Source organism: Suricata suricatta, chromosome 1 (genome assembly GCF_006229205.1).
Source record: "Suricata suricatta isolate VVHF042 chromosome 1, meerkat_22Aug2017_6uvM2_HiC, whole genome shotgun sequence".
Taxonomy (NCBI): Eukaryota; Metazoa; Chordata; class Mammalia; order Carnivora; family Herpestidae; genus Suricata; species Suricata suricatta.
The window spans coordinates 133,087,685-133,111,091 of NC_043700.1; the positions used below are offsets into that span (position 1 = coordinate 133,087,685).

At 35.1% G+C, this 23,407-nt stretch overlaps 1 long non-coding RNA gene across 2 annotated transcripts in view; it reads right to left on the minus strand.

The window, feature by feature from the left end:
• The window catches only part of LOC115296004, an 81,110-nt gene that overhangs the window by 17,104 nt on the left and 40,599 nt on the right, over positions 1-23,407 (minus strand). The window contains exons 3-4 of one of the 2 annotated variants that reach the window (XR_003910677.1): positions 19,094-19,154; positions 9,607-9,643 (exon numbers count right to left, since the gene is read on the minus strand). This is a non-coding gene — a long non-coding RNA (uncharacterized LOC115296004). The remainder of the gene's footprint in view (positions 1-9,606; positions 9,644-19,093; positions 19,155-23,407) is intronic. The other variant, XR_003910676.1, reaches the window with a different exon arrangement.

Below are 23,407 nucleotides of genomic sequence, written 5' to 3' on the forward strand. Positions count from 1 at the left end.
TAATATTAGCAAACCAAATCCAACAATACATTAAAAAATAATTCACTATGATCAAGTGGGATTTATTCTTGTGATGCAAGGATGGTTCAATATTCATAAATCAATCAACATATATCAACATATATCACATCACATCAATATACATCACATCAAAAGAGAATGGATAAAAACTACATAATCATTTCAATAGATGCAAAAAAAAAAAAGAGCATGTGACAAAGTACAACACCAATTCATGATCAAAACCCCTCAACAAAGTAGTTTTAGAGGACACATATCTGAATTTAATAAAGACCATATATGAAAAACCCACAGGTAACATCATACTCAATAGTGAAAACTGAGAGCTTCTCACCTAAGGTCACAAACGAGACAAGGACGTCCACTCTCACCACTTTTATTCAACATAGTAGTGGAAGTCCTGGCCCCAGCAATGAGACAAGAAATAAAAAATCCAAATTGGTAGGGAAGAAGTAAGACTTTCAATATTTGCAAACGTCATAATACTATAAATAGAAAATCCCAAAGACTCCACCAAAAAGCTACTAGAACTGATTGCAGGATACAAAATCAATGTACAGAAAACCATTGCATTTCTATATACTAATAATGAAGTATCAGAAAGATTAAGAAAACAATACCATTTGCAATTATACTAAAAATAATAAAATATCAAGGAATTAACTTCACCAAGAAGGAGAATGACTTGTACTTTGAAACTCTAAAACACATGGGACACCGTGGTGGCTCAGCTGATTGAGAATTGGATTCTTGATTTTGACTCAGATCATGATCTCAAAGTTTGTGAGATTGTGCCCTGCATTGGGCTCTGTGCTGATAGTGCAGAGCCTGCTCAGGATTCTCTCTCTCTCTCTCTCTCTCTCTCTCTCTCTCTCTCTATTCCTCCCTACGCTCTATAAATAAATAAATAAATAAATAAATAAATAAATAAATAAATAAATAAATAATTTTTTTAAAAAACACTAATAAAAGAAATTGAAAATGGCACAAATGGAAAGACATTTCATACTCATGGGTTGGAAGTATTATAAAAATATTCATACTACCCATAAGCAATGTACAGATTTAATGTCATCCTTATCAACAGCATTTTTCATAGAACTAGAATAAATAATTCTAAAATTTGTAAAGAACCACAAAATTCCCCAAACAACTAAAGCAATCTTGAAAAAGAAAAAACAAAGCTGGAGGTATCACAATTCCAGATTCCAAGATATACTGTAAAGATTTAGTAGTCAAACAGTATAGTAATGGCACAAAAAAGACACATATATCAACATAACAGAAGAAATCCAAGCAATAAACCAAAAATTATATGGTCAATTAAACTTCAACAAGGAGGCAGGAATACGTGATGGGGAAAAAGTCTCTTCAACTAATGGGTGCTGGGAAACTGGAAAGCTACATGCAAATGAATAAAACTGGACCACTTTGTTATACCATTGACATAAATATAGTCAAATGGGTTAAGGATCTAAACATGAGACTTGAAACCATAAAAATCCTAGAAAAGACCACAGGCAGTAATCTAATCTCTTTGACATTGCCTATGACATTTTTCTAGATATGTCTCCTGAATCAAGGGAAACAAAAGCAAAAATAACTATTGGGACTATATCAAAACAATAAGCTTTTGCACAGCAAAATAAACAGCCAATAAAAGTTAAGAGAAAACCTAGTGAATGGAAGAAAATATTTGCAAAGGCCATATCCAATAAAGGGTTAGTATCCAAATTAAGTAAAAAACCTATACAACTCAACACCCAAAAAACAAATAATGCAATTAAAAAATGAGCAGAGGACATGAACAAACATTTCTCCAAAGAAGACACACTGATGGCCAAAAGACACATGAGGAGATGCTCAACATCACTCATCATCAGAGAAATGCAAATTAAAACTACATGGTGATATCACCTCATACCTATCAGAATGACTAAAATTAAAAAACACAAGAAACAACAGTGTTGGAAAGGAACCCTTATGCACTTTTGGTGAAAATGCAAATTGGTGCAGCCACTGTGGATTGCAGTATGGAGGTTCCTCAAAAAATTAAAGAGAGCTACCATATGATTCAAATAATCACACTATTAGGTATTTCCCCAAGGAATATGAAAACACTAATCCAAAGGGATACATACACCTTGATCTTCACAGCAGCATTATTTACAATAGCCAAATTATGGAAGCAGCTCAAGTGTCTATCAATAGATGAATGGTTAAAGAAGTGGTGTATATATATATATATATGTGTGTGTGGAATATTATTAAGCCATAAAAAAATCAAATCTTACCATGTGCAAAGACATGGATGGACCTAGAAAGTATAATGCTAAGCAAAATAGGCTATTCAGAGAAAGACAAATGCCATATGATTTCATTCACATGTGAAATTTAAGAAACAAAACAAATGATCGAAGGAAAAAGGAGGCAAACCAACAAACAGATTCTTAACTATAGAGAACAAACAGATGGTTACCAGATTGGATGTGGGTGATGGGAAAAGACAGGTGAAATAGGTGAAGGGGATTAAAACTTCATTTATCTTGATGAGCATTGGTTGTATATGAAATTGCTGAATCACTATGTTGTACACCTGAAACTAATATTACACTGCACTTCACTATACTGGAATTAAAATAAATAAATAAGAAAAAAGACTGAGTCATGAAGAAATAGAAAATCTGAGCATACCAATAACAAGTATACTGAATCAGTAATCAAAAACCTCCAAAGAAAAGCACAGCACCAGATGGATTCACCAATAAATCCTATCAACCTGTTAAAAAAGGATTAACACCAATACTTCCAAAATTTTTCCAATTGTTCCAAAAAGTTGAATTAGGAGCAATACCTCAAAACATATTTTATTAGACTAGCATTACCCTGATACCAAAGCCAGATAAAAAAAACTCCAAGAAAAAAATTATACACCAATATTCCTGATGAACATAGATGTAAGAAATGCTCTACAAAATACTATCATAGTAAATTCAACAACACACTGCAAGGAACATATTCCATGACCAAGAGGGATTTATCACTGGGAAACATGGATGGTTCAGTATATACAAATCAACAAATGGGATACACCAAATTAAAAGAATAAAGAATAAAACTATACGATAATCTCAATAGATGCTGAACAGCATGAATTAAAGATTTAAACATGAAACCTGAAATCATAAAATTCCTAGAAGAAAATATAAGGAAAAAACCCTTTGGCATTAGTCTTGACAATGGTATTTGGATATGACACCAATAGAACAGGTGAAAGGAGGGAAGGAAGGAAGGGAGGAAGGAAGGATGAAAAGAGAGAGAGGGAGGAAGGGAGGGAGGGAGGAAGGAAGGAAGGAAGGCAGGAAGGAGGGAAGGAGGAAAGAAAGAAAAAAGAAAATGCACCAAAAGTTTAAAAAGTAGGATTATATCAAACTAAAAATCTTCACAACAAAGTAAACAATTAACAAAATCAGGGGCCCCTGGGTGGCTCAGTCTGTTAAGCATCCAAATTCAACTCTGGTCATGATCTCCTAGTTTATGAGTTCAAGCCCTGTGTCAGGCTCTGTGCTGACAGTTCAGAGCCTAGATCCTGCTTCAGTTTCTGTCTCCCTCTCTCTCTGCCCTTCCCCCACACATTTTCTGTCTGTCTCTCAAAAAAACAAACATTAAATTTTTAAAAGCAATTAAAATTAAAAGACAACCTACAGAATGGGAGATAATACTTGCAAACCATATATTTGATGAGGGGTTAATATTCAACATATAAAAGGACTCACAACTCAAAAGCAAATAAATAAAAATAAATTAAAACATAATTAAAAATTAACAAATGACCTAAATAGATATTTCTTCAAAGAAGACATACAAATGGCCAAAAGGTATATGAAAATGGGTTCAACATCACTATTCATCAGGGAAATGCAAATCAAAACCACAGTGACATATTACCTCCCTCTTGTTAAGATGGCTTTTATCAAAAAATAAAAGATAACAAGTATGGTGAGGATGTGGAGAAAAGGAACTTTGGTAAACTGCTCATGGGAATGTAAATTGATATAGCCATTATGGAAAACAGGATGGAGGTGCCTCAAAAAATTAAAAATAGAAATATCATATGATCCAGTAATCTCACTTCTGCATATTTATCCAAAGGCAACAAAACACTAATCTAAAAAGATATATGCACCGTATGTTCATTGCAGCATTACTTATAATAGCCAAGACATATGACTTAAGTGTCCATTGATTGATAAAAAAAATATGATTGAGTACATATATATTGAAGGAAAAAGGAGGCTATTTGACTACAATCTTAGAGTCTAAATATAAAAAATCATTAATTCTATTAGAAAGTTTGTTACCATTGTTGGTAATGAAAAAGTATTCTAAAACTACTTTAAGTATATAATATGATGAAACAAATGAGTAGATCAAGTAAGTAAATTTCTATTTTGAGAAGCCAAATTTCTTTCTGTAGAAGAAAGTGATACAAATAAGGAATGGGAGAAAGTAATGAATAAACTTGTAGTATCAATATAAGGGAGAGAGAAAAGAAGTGAGAAACAAAATTAGAAAGATTTTCTAGTGCTTTCTGGGGAAAAAAAAAAAGTGTCCAAAACAATGACATTGCAATAGCCATGAGCACACCTGGTATTGAGATCTTGGCTTCTAAATGTCATTCCCTACTAAAAAGAATGAAGTCTCCTTGCAATACAACATTCCAGGAATGTCTTTTTTGTTCCAGAAGGCAAGAAGTCTTCAAAAATTATTGAAACATGAAAAAAAAAAAACTTAGAAGCCAGCTTAAAGGGGCTCCCATTGGCCAAATCTGAGACAGTTTGAATATTAAAATGCCAGGTGATTGGCAGTAATGAATTATAACCAATTTAATTTTTTTACATTTTTAAGATCATACTGCTAATTACTTAGGATGATAGAAGGGAAACTCCATATGAACATGCTAACTAATAAGTACAGAAAGACTGATACAGTCATAAAATTATTTTACAAATATCACAGTAATAACTGCTATGCAGATGATCCACAAAGAAATGCTGAAGCCAACAAGTGAAAACATGATGGAAAATAAGAGATCTACAGAGTCTTGTATTATCTCCCCACAAATAATTAAAAAGGGAAAATCATAACTATACACTAGTGAAACTAACAAACATAACATTATACCAAGCAATCAAACTAATATCACCAATAATGAAAACAACTTGACACATACACTGAAGAGACACAACATCAATTGTGTTGTGTCAAAACTCTAACAAAAATGCCTAACTTAATCATGAAAAAACAATGACAAACCCCAGTTGAGGGACATTCTACAGTACAATTGGATTCCCTTCTTTAAAAAAAAAAAAGTGACAATGTTGTGACAAAGAAAATCTGAACTCTGAGCCTGTACTAGATTATGTGAGGCTGAAGAGAGCTAATCACTGAATGTAATAAGAGATCCTGCACTGGATCTTGAATTTGGAAAATTAAGGACATTATTTCAACAACTGATGAAACATGAATATGTTAGATAATAGCATTGTTTCAACATTAAATTTCTTGAGCTTGATCAATGCATGTGTGTATATAAGAGAATTTCTTCATTCCTTAGAATGGGATGGTTTTAAAAATTAAAAGGAATGATGTCTGTAATGTATTTTCAAATTGTTCAGCAAGGACAATAACAATAGTAATACGATATGTATACTTATGTGCCTGTGTGAGTGGAGAGAAAGAGAGCAATAAAGCAAAACCCAAAATGATAGTGACTGTCAAGTCCAGGGAAAAGTTATACAGAGGTTTGTTGTATCGATACTTTCTTTTTTAGCTTTATTGGGGTACAACTGACAAATAAAATCGTACATATTTAAGGTATAAAATGTGATAACTTGATATATGTATACACTGTGAAATGATTACCACAATCAAACTAAGTAACACTTCCATTACCTCACATAGTTCCTTTATTTACTTATTTATTATTTACTTATTTACTTATTTTGGTGTTTATGTGTTCAAATGTATTTTTTTTTCAAAATAAGCAATTGCTTTCTAAATGTGGTCATTTTTTCTGCTGAAAAGGTCTCAAAATTGTTCTAATGAGGAAAAGACCTCAATTAAATAATTACAGATGGGAGACCAGAAAGATTTTGTGAAGAAGTTGGAGCAAGATAGTTTTTTTTAAATATCTTAATCTCTTAAGATATATTTATCTTAAAATGTCTCAATATCTTTAATATCTTAATCTCTTCATGAAAATAAACACAGAAAATAGCATGGCAAACCAACAACCCTCAGAGAACATCTACAACAAAACTAAGTGATGCGGAAGCCTTGAAAACTTAAAAATATGGATAGGTATAGAAAAACTACTGAGCACTCTAACATCAGAAACAGTCTCAGGAGAAACAGAAGGAAGGCAATAAGGATGGTGAAGGCTTTAGATGAAGAGACTCTCAAATTCTCCTACAGCAAAGGCAGTGGGGCGATTTAAGAATAGCAACTGAAACTGTAGGGTTGTTCTACAGAATCCAACTCATGAGGGAACGCAAAGACACAATGAGATCTGGTCGTGCTGGAACAGTCGAGGCCCAGTGAACTATCAAAATTAGCATCCCCAATCTAATTTACAACACAAAAATCCCACATCAAGAAAAAAATATGCTTGGAGTAGAATCTAATTGAGAAGGATAGAGATAACTGAGGTAAAAGATAAAGAAGGCCCTGGTAAAAGTGCAGAAGACACAGAATTTCAGAAGTACAACTGACCCTGAACAACATGGGTTTGAACTATACAGGTTCACTTACACATGGGTTTTTTTCAATAAGTACCGTATAATATTGTGTTTTTCCTCTTCCTTAAAATTTTCTTAATAACATTTGCATTCCTCTAGCTTGCTTTATTATAAAAATATAGTATCTAATACATATAACATACAAGTCATGTGTTATTGGTAAGACTCCTGGTCAACAGTAGGCTATTAGTAGTTAAGTTTTAGGGGACTCAAAAGTTATACGTGGATTTTTCACAATGCAGGAGGTCAGTACCTTAAACTGTACCTTGTTCAATGGGCAACTATAAACAGACATCACAGTATGAGAATAACTTAAGACAGAGCATTACAATAGTGAAGCTAGAAAAGACATCATTGCTTACCATCATCTCTCAAAATTATGAGAAAATTCACAAAAATTGGCAATAGTAAGGTGTCATGCTCAATTTTATGAAATTATTTTATGGAAAAAGAACAATAATCAATAATCAAATAACATTCCTACAAAAATGAAAGCATACTAGAAAAGATGTGTCAACAAAAGTGTCAACAAAATAACCGAGAGCAAAAAGAAGAAATGACAGAAGTGTGACTGAGAACCATATATAAGAATTAGAAAAATATACAAATGTGGTGTTCGAAAAGAAAAGGAACATTTGACACCTTTGAAAAAAAAAAAGAGAGCTTAGGAGACAATTAGAAATAAAAAGAAAACTAGAAATTTTAGATTTTAGAATGTTAGAAAACTAAATTTTAAAGATTGCAGGAGTGAATAAACACATTTGACAATGACCATTTAAAATGAAAAGAAGGAAATGTTAAAAAAAAAGAGAGAGAGATACAAAAGGATCAAGAAAAAAGGCTAGATAGAAAAGATAGGAAAAGAAGAACCAACATGTATTGTTTACACCTGTTCCAGCTACTGTGACAAAATACTATAGCTGAATGGTGTAAATATTAGGAATGTATATCTCAGAGTTCTGAGTCTAGGAAGTTCAAGTATAAAATGCTAGCCAATTCCATTCCTTGGCAACCTCTCTTCCTAACTTGCAGATAGCCACCTTCTCAATGTGTCCTCAAATGGCAGCGAGAGAGAACAAACAAGCTCTCTGGTTTCTTTTCTAGGACAATAATCTCATCATCAGGACCCCATTCTCATGACTTTATATAAAAACTAATTACCTCCCAAAAGCCTCATCTCCAAATAACACCACACTGGGGATAGGGTTTCAACAAATGAATATTGGGCCAAGCACAGACTAAAAACTATAGTTCAAGAAAACTTTCTTGAAGTCAAAGTGACCTGAAACTATATATTGAAAGAATAGAAAGCATTGTTGCTGTTAAGTCTGATGACAATCTAGCTTATTCCCTTACAAATAACTTGTTTTCCCTCACAAATAATTCATGAATTCCCTAAAGATAGTTAATATATCCAAAAGTGTTCTGAAATATGAAAAAATGAAAATAATACAAATGAATCTAATTCTTACCTAATTAGTGACATACCCATATAATAAAAATGTGACACTATATTTTTGATGTGTAATTTCTTATGTCTTGTAAATCTGGGAAAACTAATAAGAAAACCCAATGCTTCCACTTTGGCCCCAGTGGGAGGTTCAAACTATGCAAACCCCTACTCATGCACAGAAACCCTCAGAACAACCCACTCTCTAACCACCATAAAAACTCCATGCCAGTCTATTTTCCCTGCTATTTCAAGCCATTTTTAGACCACCTTGGAAGGCCTTCCCTGCTCTCCCCAGGAAGTCTCATAAATTTAGTAACAAACTTTTTGTACTCTTTTGGTACCTGTATAGATAGTATCATCAGTCTCTGGTAACATCCCATTTTCGAACCATTCCACTTTTGAGGTATGGCCACAACAAGCCTACAGAGAATAACTATTCCAAGTGAGATTAAAACAGAGTACTTTGGTGTTTTTCACCATGTGGTACATGCTAAATAGGAGAAACAGCAAAATCAACCAATGCAATCCAATACATTAACAGAATAAATTAGAAAATCATATAATCATCCAAACAAAGACAAAAACCAATGATATAACTTAATATCCATCATGATTTTGTTAAATACTAGCAAAAAGAATAGAAAGAACCTCTCTTAATCTGACAATTATATTAGGGTCACAACAGGAAATAGCACACTCAATACCGTTAATAAAAGAATTACTTATAAAGGTATGTTTACAAGGAAACCCACAATGAATGGTGAGGCTCCTCATAGCTAGCAACCACAGGAAAGAAAAGCTGTTACATCTCTGAAGGAACAATTGGAGGAAACAGTTACTAGACTCTGGAACAGCATGTAGCTACAAGAGAGTCTACTGAAAGGAATAGAAGCTGTTAGATGAGTGTGGTCACTTCCTCAAGTCCAACAGGGAAGCATCTGGAAGGATGAAGACCACACCTATTTCTCCTTTCACCCTCCTGATTGTCTACCACTGTCTCTTTTGGCCAAACCCAACCAGAAATCAGTAGACAAGGGGTCCAAATGAGGCAGTACAAATGACGAGGGTAAAAATTAGACTGGAGAAGGATAAATCGTAGATCTGAGGGAGCAAGGAAGAAATAGGAAAATTAGCTACAAAATATCTATAGCAAACATCATATTTAAAATACTGAAAGCTTTCCTTTATTAGTTCAAATAAACTACAAAATAGCTGTTACTAATGCCTTCTAATTGACATTGTCCTGAAGATCCCAACCAGTACACAATATGAAAATAAAAAATAATAATATATAATGATAGAAAGTAATAAATAAAACTGTTAATTACTTACAGAAGGTAGGCCTGTATATGTAGAATATCCAAAGAATCTGCAGATAAATCATCAAAATAATCATTGAATTTAGCAAGGTTACTTATTTAAAAGTAATATTCAACATTCTATTCAATGTTATATTCCAGTAACAGGCTAAAGATCATCTTTTGATAATCTAAAAAACAGATATTTAAAATAGTACCAACATTATTAAAATTGAGGAAAAATATTTTTAAAGGCAACATATTCATAGAGAAGACAGGCTCTACAAGATATCAAGACTTTTTATAAAGCTAAAGTAATCATGAAAGTATAGTATTTATGTAGGGATTGACAAATAGGGCATTGGAATAGATTAGAGATCCTTGAAAGGATCAATCTATAAATGTACACTTGACTTATGACAAATGACTTATGACAAATGTCTAAGGCATAGAGGAAAAACATCGGTTAAGTGGTGCTGAGACAATTATATACCCATCTGAAAAAATTTAAATTTACCTCAACCTTACACTATACAATAAAAATTAGTAAGTAGAATATAGATGCAGATATAAATGATAGACAATAAAGTTCTCAGAAGATCCTATGGGAGGGTCTCTTGATGTCAAATGAGGAAAGATAATAAATAGGATGCAAAAACATTGATTTTTTTTTTACAAATGTGATAATGTTAAAATAGGAACTTCTGCTCATGAAAAAAAACAATAAGAGCAACAATAGCAAACCATAGATGTAAAAATGTATTTTCAACACCTATAACTGACAAAAAGTTCATACTGCATGTGTACATAGAACCTCTGTAAATAAAACAGTCAGATAGACTGACAGAAAAATGGACAGGAAACATAGTACATGTATTTCATAAAAAATATCTAAGTGGTCAGTAAACTTCTGAAAAAATGCTCAATTTCACTAATGTTCAGCAAAATGTAAATTAAACCATATATGGATATCAGATTGGCTAAAATTAAGAAAGCTGAAAATACCAAGTGTTAGAAAAGAAATGTGAATATTAAAATTATTATATAATTGTATATTTATTATAAATATATTATAATATATAATATATAATAATGTAGTTATAATATAATCATAAATATATAATCAATTAAATACTATATAATTAAAATAATTATAATGTTATAAGAATATTCAAGTTAGAAAAGTGAATATGCTGGTGGGAATGACAATTAGTACAACCACACTGGAAGACATTCAGCTGTATCTGCTAATGTTAACCCAGAAATTCTATGTCTAGAGGTATACTCAATTAGAAATTAATGAATTTGTACATCAAAAGATATGTCAAAGAATATTCAAAGCATTATTCTCAATAGCCATATGCATAAAACAAAATCTAATGTCTATCAACTGTAGAATGAATCAATATGTTAATAAATTGTACTAAAACCTTAGATATACACAGGCAATTCACAAGAAAAGACACTAGACTGGCCAAGAAACACATGAAGAGATGTTCTGCCGTAAAAATTAAAACCACAGTGAGATACAATTTTCCACTCATCAGATAAGACAAAAATGGTCAATGTGAAGAAATATACATGTTGGCACAGATATAGAATAAAAGAAACTCTTAACTCACTCAGGGTGGAAGTATTTACAGGCACAACCATGTCAGAGAGTAATGGACTATTTTAAGTGAGGTTGGTATGAAAGAACATACATTTTGAACCAAAAGTTTACTTCTAGATAATCACCCTAAACAAACAACAGAACTTTTCTTTATACTTATGTACAAAGAGCTATGTACTAGAATGGAGATGGTACCATTGTTTTTAATAATGAAAACTGAAAAACTAAGTGCTCATCAATCAGAGAATGGAATTAGGTTTGTGAAACATTCTTACAGTCGAATACTACTCAGTGCAAATGAATGAACTAGAGCTATTCATGTTTATGTGGATAAATCTCACAGAAATAATGGCAAATGAGACTTCTTAGAGAATACATATAAATAGGCACTATTTATATCAGATTTGAGATTATGCAAATATCATATGGATACATATATGTGCATTAAAATATTAAACTCAAACTCAGAACAGTAGCCACCTTTGGAATTAGGAGGAGAATACAATGCAATACAATGGAGGATGGGTTGGGCATTTATAACATTTCACTTCTTAACATGAGTGATGAGTACAAATATATTCTTTAAATCATTATTTTGATATAAATTACACATTTTAGCATTCATTTTATTTAAGAGGGAGAGGCCAGACTATTAGTGATTTGAAATCCAGAAATGGTAGATTTGATGAGTAGGTAATAGGGAGTCACTTTACACCATAATGTAGGAAGATTCAGGGACAGCAATTAGCAGAGTACCTTAGGCAGAGAAAGAGCTGTAAATTGTATAATGAAACTACACCTCAGACAACGAGGGTTTTCCCTAAAATTTGAGAAGTGAAAAAGAAAAAAAATCAACAGATACCTCGTGGCCTCTGACCCTTTACTTGGTGCCCCAAACTCCCCTTCACTCAAAGAAGAGCATTCTAAGGAAAACTTGGCCAGGAGGACATTGGATAAACTCAATGTACCAAAATCCAGCAGGGTTATAGCTCATATCAGTTAGGAAAGTTGCCTTGAGGGAACCCTGACAAATATATACCTTCTCTGCTCCCTCCAACCTGGCAAACCTCAAGTTTTACAGTATGCCCTATTTATTTTGGGTAACAAATATACTGAATTTTATTAGTACAATGCATGATTTTTCTACTCTGCCAAACATATATTTTATTTACTTATTTATTTAATTTATTTATTTTAGATCTAACCAGTTGGCAACAACTTCTGCTCTCAGCATGGTTGACTAAAATTAAGAGTTCATGCAGGGTGTATCTCTCCCACCCAGACTAGCCTCTAGCATTCTTTTCTGTTTCTTTTGAATTCTGATTTTTCATGAAAAATGTCTGGGTCTTCGCTTTCTCTATGTCTAGAAAGTACAGATGTGTACTTGGTTATAATTACATTTGCCAACAAATCTCTGTTGACAGTAAAAAAGTAGGTTTAAATTTTATGAGATTTTTCAGGTTGCTTTTGAGATACAAATATTCTACCATGAGAAGTGTAAAGTTTGTAACCTATGTGTTTGATTTTAAAATTAAATAAGTCATGGTAGAGCTGGAAGTTCACCTCTGTATTTTCTATTACACCAAACTGCTGCTATTTAATAGCCTACCTGGAAGTTGGCGAAGCATCTTCCAAATATCTTATGATACATTTGTGACCAAAATACAGAGCTATGCATTGGAGAGTTAGTGTAGCTAAGATCAGCAACTGGGTTAGTAACACTGACAATTAATGAAAGGATGGTACCGTGAAAAGCAGGTGAACTCTTAGGGATCGGACTAAGCCATATCCCTTTCATATATATAAAATGTTCAGCCTCTGATAACTCAAAGTAGGACATTGATGGGATATTGATCTGCGGGGGACCAGCCCAAGCACCACAGTCGAAAGGTCCAGGGTAGGGGGTTGGTGTCGGCACAATATCTCTAGAAAAGAAGACAGACGAGACGAATGAGACAAACAAGACAGACAAGACAGACAAGACAGACAACGTGGATGGTGGTAAAGCCACACTTTATTAAGATAGCCAGGCTCTTATATACCATGGGTGATTACATCATTTCTTTAATGGGTATATAGTTCAAAGTCCTTGAAGACATGCTCCAGAAAAGGTCATTCTTATCAGGACAGTAGTAAGTAACAGGATTAAATCATTACAAAAGAGGAATCCCCTAATAATAATCTGGTTTTAAACATAAGATAAACCTGAAGAATTCTATGAGGAGATATACAGTCCTTAAGGCCCTTCATCAATTATTCAAGGGTAAGATGCTGATCCTTTTATAAGCAAATCTTTTGGCTGAGGATTATGTTCACTCCCAACAGCAGACAAAGAGCCAGAAAGTAAAGTAAGGGAAGGTCACTGACTGACCCAAGTTGATTCAAAGCCTAAAAGTATATGCCTCTTTGCAAAGCAATGAGAAAATCATAGGATGAACAGAAGCCATATGTGGGACCCAGGAGGCCAAATATTATTTGAGGGTATTTTTTGCCTACTGGGCCCCTACATTGATCACACTGATCTAAAAAGCATCTCAAAATAGGATGATTTTCATCACAGATAAGAAAACAAAAATCCAAAGTATTTTTACCACCTGAAATGATAGCCATTTTCAAAAAAATGAAGTTTTATTAGGGATAAACACAAACCCATTTACCTATCAAAATGCATCTCTCACCTACTCTGGATCACAAACCCTATGCTGGTATTGAGGGAAATCCTGATCTTCACAGCTGACATTTTCTTCCCAGTGGAGGCACATCCATTAGTGCATGGTCTCCCTCTACTGCTCTCTCATTTCCCCAGTGAGGCAAATTTACTTACCAATCTGATGAGTTTGGAAGGAGACACTAAACATGAATGGCGTAGCCTCTTCAGCTCTCCTTCCTTCTAAAAACAAGACTGGTCAAAAAAAGCAAACACCCACGTCTTCTCAATATCTTCAGTCAATAGAGGCAGGAGCCTCCATGGGGAGGCCCAAGGCTGGATAGTGTTATCTCTGATGGAGTACGTGTGATGTAGTTCTGGAATCCTCTATCAGGAAGCTCCTGATTGCTGCATATATAAGCCATTCTCCAAGCCAGCTTTTATCAGTAACAAAGCTGACCCAACGTCAGCGTATGAGATTGCAGGTAGGGAGGAGGGAACTCACTGTAGCATGTGTGACCGCTGACTTTTTATGAAGGTCTTCTGGGTGAGTACTCACAAGTCTGATAGGTAAGTGCTCCCATGCATATTTTGCTGCTATGGAAAGCGAAGCTTAGAAACGTGTCCAAAGGCACTGCGCCAACCCAGGGTAGTCTACGGCAGAACTCTTTTCCCCTCCTATATGAGAGTACTTCATATCTCACAAAGATAAATAGTGCAGAGTCCCAGTCCTTGAAGAACCGCAGCTTAGTTGGCAAGGGCTGTCCACTCTTAGGTCCCAAAACACACCTACTCTCTAACACAACCCTAACATTTTAATCGGCCTCATAAAGGCCTGATATTTCTGGAATGTTCCTGGGAAGCATCCTGACTTCACATGTCTTCACAGTAATTAATCTAAAATGTCGACTACCAACTTCATACAAAAGATATATATAGGAATAGTTTTTACTGTACTGGGGGAGGAAATAATTTATATTTTTCAGTGATTCAAATATTTATCCCTTATGTTTTTGTAAGTGTAAATATTTAAATGAAATGTTTATTTAAGTATTTGTAACTATTGTAACTTTATAATTATTTTTATCATTGAGCTACTTTTTATATTGATATGTAAAACTAAAAAGGTTATACTTTTTTCATCTTTAAAATTAGAAAGTTGGACTTGAACTAGATGTTTTAAAGAGTCACATCCAGCATGCAAATGCAATGCTCTTTAAATTAAAGTTTGTTTCCTATTTATGCCCTTAAAGGTGCCGAGCAGAAGCTGGAGTCAATGATCAGGGGCTCAGAGCGTCTTCCAGGTAAAAGGAAATATTTAGAGTGTCAGATTGGATAATGTCATTGGTTCTGCATATGATTGTATTTTTGGATCTTTTTTCTTAACCAATGCTCTAACTAGAGTTTATTATATATAGAGAGAGTTTATTATATATATTTATACATATGTGCATACATACACATATTATAGGTATATGTATATATATGTACAAAACAAACTTACTGGACCTTCATAACATCCAACTACCGAACTTCATAAGAAGTCAGGTGAGAGGTATGTGGAAAGTAATACATGCGGTCCATGCCAAAAAAGCCACAAAAATTTTAAGAGGCTTTTACCTAAAATACATATTACCATTTTTACATGTTTTTAAATGATCTTATGAAAAATAGCAGGAATTTGAGTAAATCATGTCCAGCTCAAGGAGGAGACCCCTGCCAGCATCCTAGAAGCCCCACAGCCATGGATGCACACCCCCATTTTTGCCCCATTCCCCCCACCAAGCCAACCATGATTTTGACTCCTCACAGCACAGTTGCTTTTTGATGCTCATCTCAAACACGAGGACTCTAGGGTTCAGAAAGCTGCAGTGACTCTTCCAAGTCACACAGTCTCTGGCGGCCAGACCCAGTTCTGACTCTCAGCCGCAGTCCCTGTCTTCTATACCACACTGCTTGATACATTCTCCTTCAAGTTCCTGGAAAACAGAGGTGACTGTGTACCTAACTTAGTGTTCATGTCCATTTAATACTGAAAGGTAGCTGCAATGATTAATCTAAATAGAAGTGTCAAAATATGATTTTTTAAATAGGAATATTCCAGGGAACAAAACTACTTCTGATAGCTGCCTTTCCATACTTTATTACAAATGGATTCATACTGAAAAAATAAAATTTCTTACCAATTTTTAGTCCGTATGTCACACAACTAAATAATTACATTCATCTCATCTTTGGATTGTAACATTTCCCCCCCAAGTCCTGGTGAGATAATTCAAATATTATCTTATGCAGTGAAACTTCCAAGCAAGTAGCTACAGGAGAAACATAAAAATGGTGAAATTCTGATAACTACCAGGTAATAAGAAAGTTAGAAGTCTCTATAAACAAATAATGCATTTCTTTAAAAAAAGTTAATGCAATTACATTTTTACATCCCGTGATTTTTCTCTAGTTAGCTGACATTTAAATGACTTCATCTTACTCTCCAGTTTTCCTTTGACTTGAGGAAAAATAATCTGTTGTAACACTGATGACTCTTCAAAGTTACCGCCTTACAACTTGCAAATACTATAGATTAAGCTTGACCCAAAGATTACTTTGAAGAACCGAAATATTTTGTTTAACATAGAGCAATTCTGGTAGTAACCTCTGTATGTTGGTCAATAGATCAGAATTCATATAAACCACAGTTTTTTAAGAAGAAAAATGATGGCTGTTCTGCTAACACATTTCATATAACTGCAGATAACGAGCCTACAATAGCTGAAGACTATTAAGATTATGCAGGAAAAAAATCTCATCTCTAAAAATGTGGGTAAGCAAAAGGTTTTCCTTCCTTATTAATGTCAACATTAGAAAGCAACTGGAAAATAGAAAAAGTAAAAACAACTTCTGAATGAGGTAATAGAGAAACACCATTCTTACTATTGCACTGAATTATTCAAAAACATAATGAAATTCCAGGAAACATCAGATGCTGCAGGTACATGAAGATAATTTTGTTTTTATAACCAATTTCAGGCAGATAAATACCAGAATCCTTTCCAATGTCTCCCCTATGAAACTGAAGTGTCACCAAGATTTACAGCCTCTGCAGTTCCCTTTTCAGAGGAACATTCATTTACATAAACAGATAATCCTAGATAAAAATTTCCATTAGACAAAGGTGAAATGGATCAATTTTCTCTGCCAAGACAAATCTTAAATCTTGAACAGATAGGGTCATTATTACACCAGCCCCATTTCAGAAATAATGTATTTTTTAAAAATCAGCCGATAGCAGCCATTTCCAGCTTTCCAATTATCTTTAAGAAAAGCTTATTCTGTGGACAATAAAGCACATTACTGCACAATATGATACAGTCCATAAAGATCACAATGTTTTATGAAAGGTTAAAGAAAGCTCAGCACATTTAGGGGAATGTCATAACCCGCAAAGTCTTTCAAGACTCAGCGGAAGCCGCGGGATGCTGTGCAAATACTGTGCTAGGCAATGCAGCACTCCTTTTCAGTATCAAAACAGTGAAGGAGAAAGCATATGCCAGGACGACTCTATTGTGAATCCTGGGATTCCTACAGATAAGATGGGAGAGGAAATCAAACCACAAGAAATACCTCTCCTGCTTTTTGAAGCAACCAGATTCATTCATAGTGGGATTATCTACTGACAAAGAAGGCAGCTCTGTTTGCTTGGTACCCACTGGCTCGCTTCATTTTCTCTTCAAGCAACATTTTCATGCTGTTTCATTACTATCAATAAGACTATAGAGAACTAAGAAAAGGGGCTCTGATTTTCCCCATTATTTATAAAATAATGTTACAAAGTAAAAAATTCTTGGATGCCTGATATTAGATGGGTTCAATGTAAGCATAGTGATTTTCAGATCAATCTATATTTTCTTCAGTACTAACAAACAACTGCATGAAACAGCTTCAGGGGCTAATGCTCTCTTATCAAATTAAGAGAGGAAAAATTCACTCTTACTGATCACCTATTATGGATAAAGCTATAATGGAAACATAGTCTTGGTCTTGGTCTCTCAAGGAATTTTTGCATACCATGGGGAGTAGGGGTTGGATCACTTAAAGGAATTTTATGTTTATATTAAAATTAGAATGTAGACTAGGATGGAAGATGATCTAGTCAGATGTACTCACTTTCCTAGGACCCTTAAAACAACACAATCCTGTAAATAACCAAAATTGCAGTTTAAAATAAATAAAAGCTTTGAAGCATGACATTGTCACTGATACTTAATCCACTTTCTGCAGGAATAAGAAAAATAGGTGCATCTTTCACACACTATAAACAAGAAAAACATTATCACAGAATCCACTGAAGTATATTATTTTAAAAACTTAGTTTTTGAATAAAATTCAGTTCCTTCATATCAAATATAATCTTCTAGATTATACAACTAAAACTAGCTTAAGTTTAGGAAATAAATTACCCTTCACATCATCATAATCCATTCAGATATTTATGCCATATTTGAATATTTTATTGAGATGAAATAGCAGAGCTTGAGCCAAATATGCTGTTTATTCTTTTAATAGGATAAGTCACTTAGGAGATGTGTCTTAATCTCTTTGGGCTACTATAACAAAATACCACAGATCAGATGGCTGGTAAACAATAGAAGGTGATTTCTCATGGTTCTGGAGACTGGAAGTCTAAGATCAGGGGGCCAGCACATTTGGGTGAGAGCCCTCTTCTGGGTCACAGACTTCTCCTTGGGTCCTCGCATGGGAAAGGGGCAAGGGAGCTCTCTTGGGCCTCTTTTATAAGGACATTAATCTTATTCATGAGGGCTCTGTCCTCATGACCTAGTTTACCTCTCAAAGACCCTCCTTCCTAATACTATCACACTGGACATTCGGGTCTGAACATATGAATTTGGCAGGGACACAGGCAGTCAGACCATGGCAAGATATGAGAGGAAAATTAAGAAAAGAGGAAAAATTATGCTCTTTTGTGTTTCCAAAAGAATCCAAATGTCTATGTGATAAGCCGAAATAGCAAGGAAGATAGAATGAAACCCCCTAGTTGTCATTTGAACAATAATGATTTATAGTTTGAAAAATAGATGAGATTGATTGCGTGTTTCTAAGGATGAGCCAGTTAGATTGAGTAGAAGATAAATCTCTTAGGTGAGCATTTCATGTAGCACTAGAAAGAGTAAACCAAAACACCTGCATTTCCACTCTAAAAGCTGTCCATCCTGAACTTCTTGCTAATACTATTATTCCTTTCTTTACCTGCACAGGAGACGAAATATCAGTAGAAAGTTCAAGAGACATTCCCCTTCCATGTGAGTGCCTGTGAGCAAAACAGAACAGGAATCTTAGCAGGAATAGAAAATAAAAAGACTTGTGGGTGCCTGGGTGGCTCAGTCAGTTAAGGGTGTGACTTCGGCTCAGGTCATGATCTCACAGTTGTGGGTTAGAGCTGTGCTGACAGCTCAGAGCCTGGAGCCCACTTCGGATTCTGTGCCTCCCTCTCTTTCTGGCCCTCCCCTGCTCATGCTCCTGTGTCTCTCACTCTCAAAAATAAACAAACATTAAAAAATTAAAAAGAAAAAGAAAAGACTTCAAACATGTAATGAGATGGAGAAAACAATTTTATAGTTATAATTGGTAACAAGCTCATTGTTTAGGGGAAAAAATATACCTTAATAAGTGTTTGGCAGAATAAGAGATGAGATCTCAGAGGGCCAACAGTGCTCTGAGTAAGACAAGGAGAGGAACGTGTTTGTTTCTCCAATGATGGAGGGTGGGGAAGGTGGGCTAGGAGGGAAGCAAACAGCCACAGAAAAGGCAGGCTATAAGGTGTACCAAGTGACTTGTAAAAATCTTCCAGATTGTTAGTAACACCCACAAAAAGCTCAGCAAATATTGATGTCAGTAGGTTTTACATAGAAACAAGTAGAAGAGCAAAACAGTAACTTGAAGCAAAAACATCACAGGCACCTTGCAATGTAGGAACAGACTTCTAAGCCATGAGCCAACAAAATGAATAGAACTCTTCAGGAAGGCTAACCTCTTAAAGGGTAGTGGGATTGAAGGTTAGAAGCGATCCTACCTTGCTCTCAAGGTTGGGGAAGTCCCTGGTGTCAGTCTGGGATAAGTTTTCTAAGCTACCTTTTGGTTTACGAAGAATCCTTATAAGTCAATGGGGGGAAATAAATGAGGAACTTGAGGTATCACTTTTACAAGAACCCTTTTCTGAGTGTAAGTGCACCTTAAACATCATTTTAACTTTTTATGCTCATGTAAATAGCTATTATTTTAGTTGCTGGAATATTAGTCATAACATCTAATGATGTGGAGATTGTTGCCTTATAAAACTCACAGCTGGGTAGCTACATGGCTCAAGGCAAAAACCTATTTTAAAATCCATTGCTTTAGGAGGAGAGTGTTTATTAAAACATTATATGTATTAAAAAAATATGATGCATCATTGATCATTCTCTGTGTTGCAGTGCCAAGCACAGTTTTTCCAGCAAGGCATTGTGAGTTGATACCTGAAAAGCTGGCAAGGTCCACAGCCTCATGATTTACCAGTCCATCAAAAAATAAATAAATCCCAATAACCAGAAAGTAAATCACCAAAGATGCCTGCACAGCAGCCCATAAACTCACGTTTACACAGGCTTCATGGGGGTAGCTGTTGCTGTCAGTCAAATATTTCTAAGCTTATTAGGGAAGTGAATGTTCAAAAAGCAGTGAAGGCTTGGTCTGTTTGTAACAGAAGTTAAATGAATTAATAATAAAGATACGGTAGATGGGAATAACATTTAAAATACAGAAGTGAGATGGGAAAAAAGGAAAGGCTAACAACAATTGAGGTGAAAGGGCTTAATAGACATGTAGAATGACTGGTAACTATGTGACTGAGCTAGAATCTACCATCAGAAGTCCTCACAATATTACTTAAGATACAGAATAAAATGGATTTTTCATCAACAGCAACTAAACTAAGAATAACCTTTAGGGATAAGAAATTTCCAAAGAGGGACTCCTGACCTTCTTGATATGCTATCAGTCCAAACCTGCTGCCTACTTTCATTTAAAAAGATTACTTAATCTATGGATTTTTTTTCTTAACCTATAGATTTGATCTGGACATAGTAGAAGTCCAATAAATATATGTCACACTGAATCCAAGTCCTTTACTTGTGTTTCTTTTTCTTTCCTCATACCCAGCTTCTCAGAATTATTTTGCTTAATACTGTTTCAGTCACAGTAGACAAAAAAGGCAAAGATGAAATGTTCAAGGAAGGTAAATGTGAGAAGGAACATGGAAATGTTTTCTCATTAAGGTTGATTTTAGAGATTTAAAATAAGGCTTTTCTTTGACTTTCAACTATCTTAATTCTCTATTCCTCATCCTCATGGGATGTATAAGCAATGAAAAGGTGATCACTGGAAGTAGAACTAAGTAATTAAGCAAGTACTTCTGTTAGTCCAATGACATAGAACCCATAAATCTGTATTTCTGAATCTGAGTCCAGCTGAGTGCTCTATTCCATACTGATCTCACTTTTGTGCTCTCTCTTCTCCACACTCCATCACTGGTCTGTGGGACAGCTCTGGTATACCACCCAGCTTCCTGCTGCAGGACTGAGTGAGTCACTCATTTCCCTGATGTCTGCATGTGCTAGCTACCTGTGAGTCACAGCTGACTCTCTCCTGGGGTACTGTCCTCAGCAGAAGGGAGCTGCCTCACCTCAAACTGCCCTGAGGCAACCACACATCCAGTGCTGGGCAATGTGGGGATACAAAGCCCCAATCCCCTCACCTCAGTTTAGGACATCTCTTTAGGGCTTTTCAAGCTTCAGAGCTCCATGTGGGATCAGCTGAGGGCTCTGCTGCAACTCAATCATTTTTCAACTCTCCTTCTGTCCAATTCTGCTCCCCAAACAAGTATTATTCCTAAAAGTCTCTCAATAAGTTTCCTGCCCACAAATTTTGGCTCAGAGATGATTACCAAGAACATAACCCACAGATCTCTGTTTATGTACAGCAAAACTGGACTGAAACTTAGAAAGGAAAAGCCTCACTGAGGACCCCCAATGTCTGTCCATGGCTACTTTTTTGTCCATGACCCCTCCTTATTGCTCCAACAAAGAAGCACCCTATTGCTAACAGTTTCCTACTTCTATTAAAGGGGGAAAAAAACCCTAGTAAGCTTTATAGAAAAGTGGAATTGGGGAAAAGGAGACATGGTCTTAATACCATCTCATTCAATACCCATTGGCCTTTCTGGGGCATCATATTCCTGGGACAGGGGAGGAAATAGAACTGAAATTGAACAGCTTATCTGGATTCCCAATAGGAGACAGATTCATTCTAATCAGTTTCCACCTCAATAAATCAGTTACTCCCTTGAATAAAGCTTTCTGCTGTAGCCCATCTCAGGCCCCACAATAACTAGAAATTTCAAAGCTTTTTCACCTCAAAGTATTGAAAAGTCTAGGCCACCTCTACTCACTAAGTTCTTTCTCCACTACCAAGTTGTAATGGGTAAAATTATTCTCCCATCCTGAAAGCTGTTGATTCACACTTATTTGGAGGAAGAATAAATGTCTTAAAATAGACAGTTGTTACTCCAGGAGCCATGGTTTATCCATTTCCTATTGCTACTTACTAAATCACTACAAATGCAGTAGTGTAAAATAGTAGACACTTTTACAGGCTAAAATCAAGGTGTTAGCAGGATTGTATTTCTTCTGGAGGCTCTATGAGATGGTTCATTTCTGAACATTCCCAGCTTCTAGAGGCTGCCTACACTCCCTGGCTTGTGAAGCCATCCTCCATCTTCAACATTAGCAATGGGGCATCTTCAAGCCACCCCCAAGCCCCCAAACCTCTGTCTGTTTCTATTATTACATCACCATTTACTCACTCTGGCTTTCCTGGCTCCTTATAAACATCCTTATGCTTATGCTGGACCCACCTGGATAATCTCTCCATCTCAAGATCTGTAACTTAATCACACCTACAAAGTTCTTTTGTCATGTTACTTTAAATATTCACAGGTTTTCAGCTTTAGAAAATGGACATCCTGTGGGAAAGAAGACTTTATTCAGCCAACTGTACATGGGTATTCATTTTTCCAAGCAAATGAAAAAGAATGATCTAAATCCTCCAGGAGAACTGGTTTTAAAGTTCAAGGCACAGTCCCACCTCATAAATACTGGTTCAGTCTCTTCTCCCCTGTGCTGTAGCTGCATAATCAAACATCATCGTGCTAATAGAAGACCATCCATTCAGCTGCCTGGATTTTGCTAAATCAGCTGGGAGGCAACAAAAGCTGTATTTGTGAACATCTTTCCCAGGTGTCCAAGGGGTGGGAGCTAGGATCACAACCTTCTTTTAGACAGTCAAAAACTTTAACAACTTTATGACTGAAAGTACAGTCAAATATTTTCATGCATAATTCAAGAATCAAAGAAAATAGAGTTGAATTTGATTACCTGCAGGGCTCCTCAGGGATCTATTTAATGAATTCTTTCCTTTTAACAGTGAGAAAACTAAGGAACAGAAAGATTAAGCCAAGCTCACCAGCCT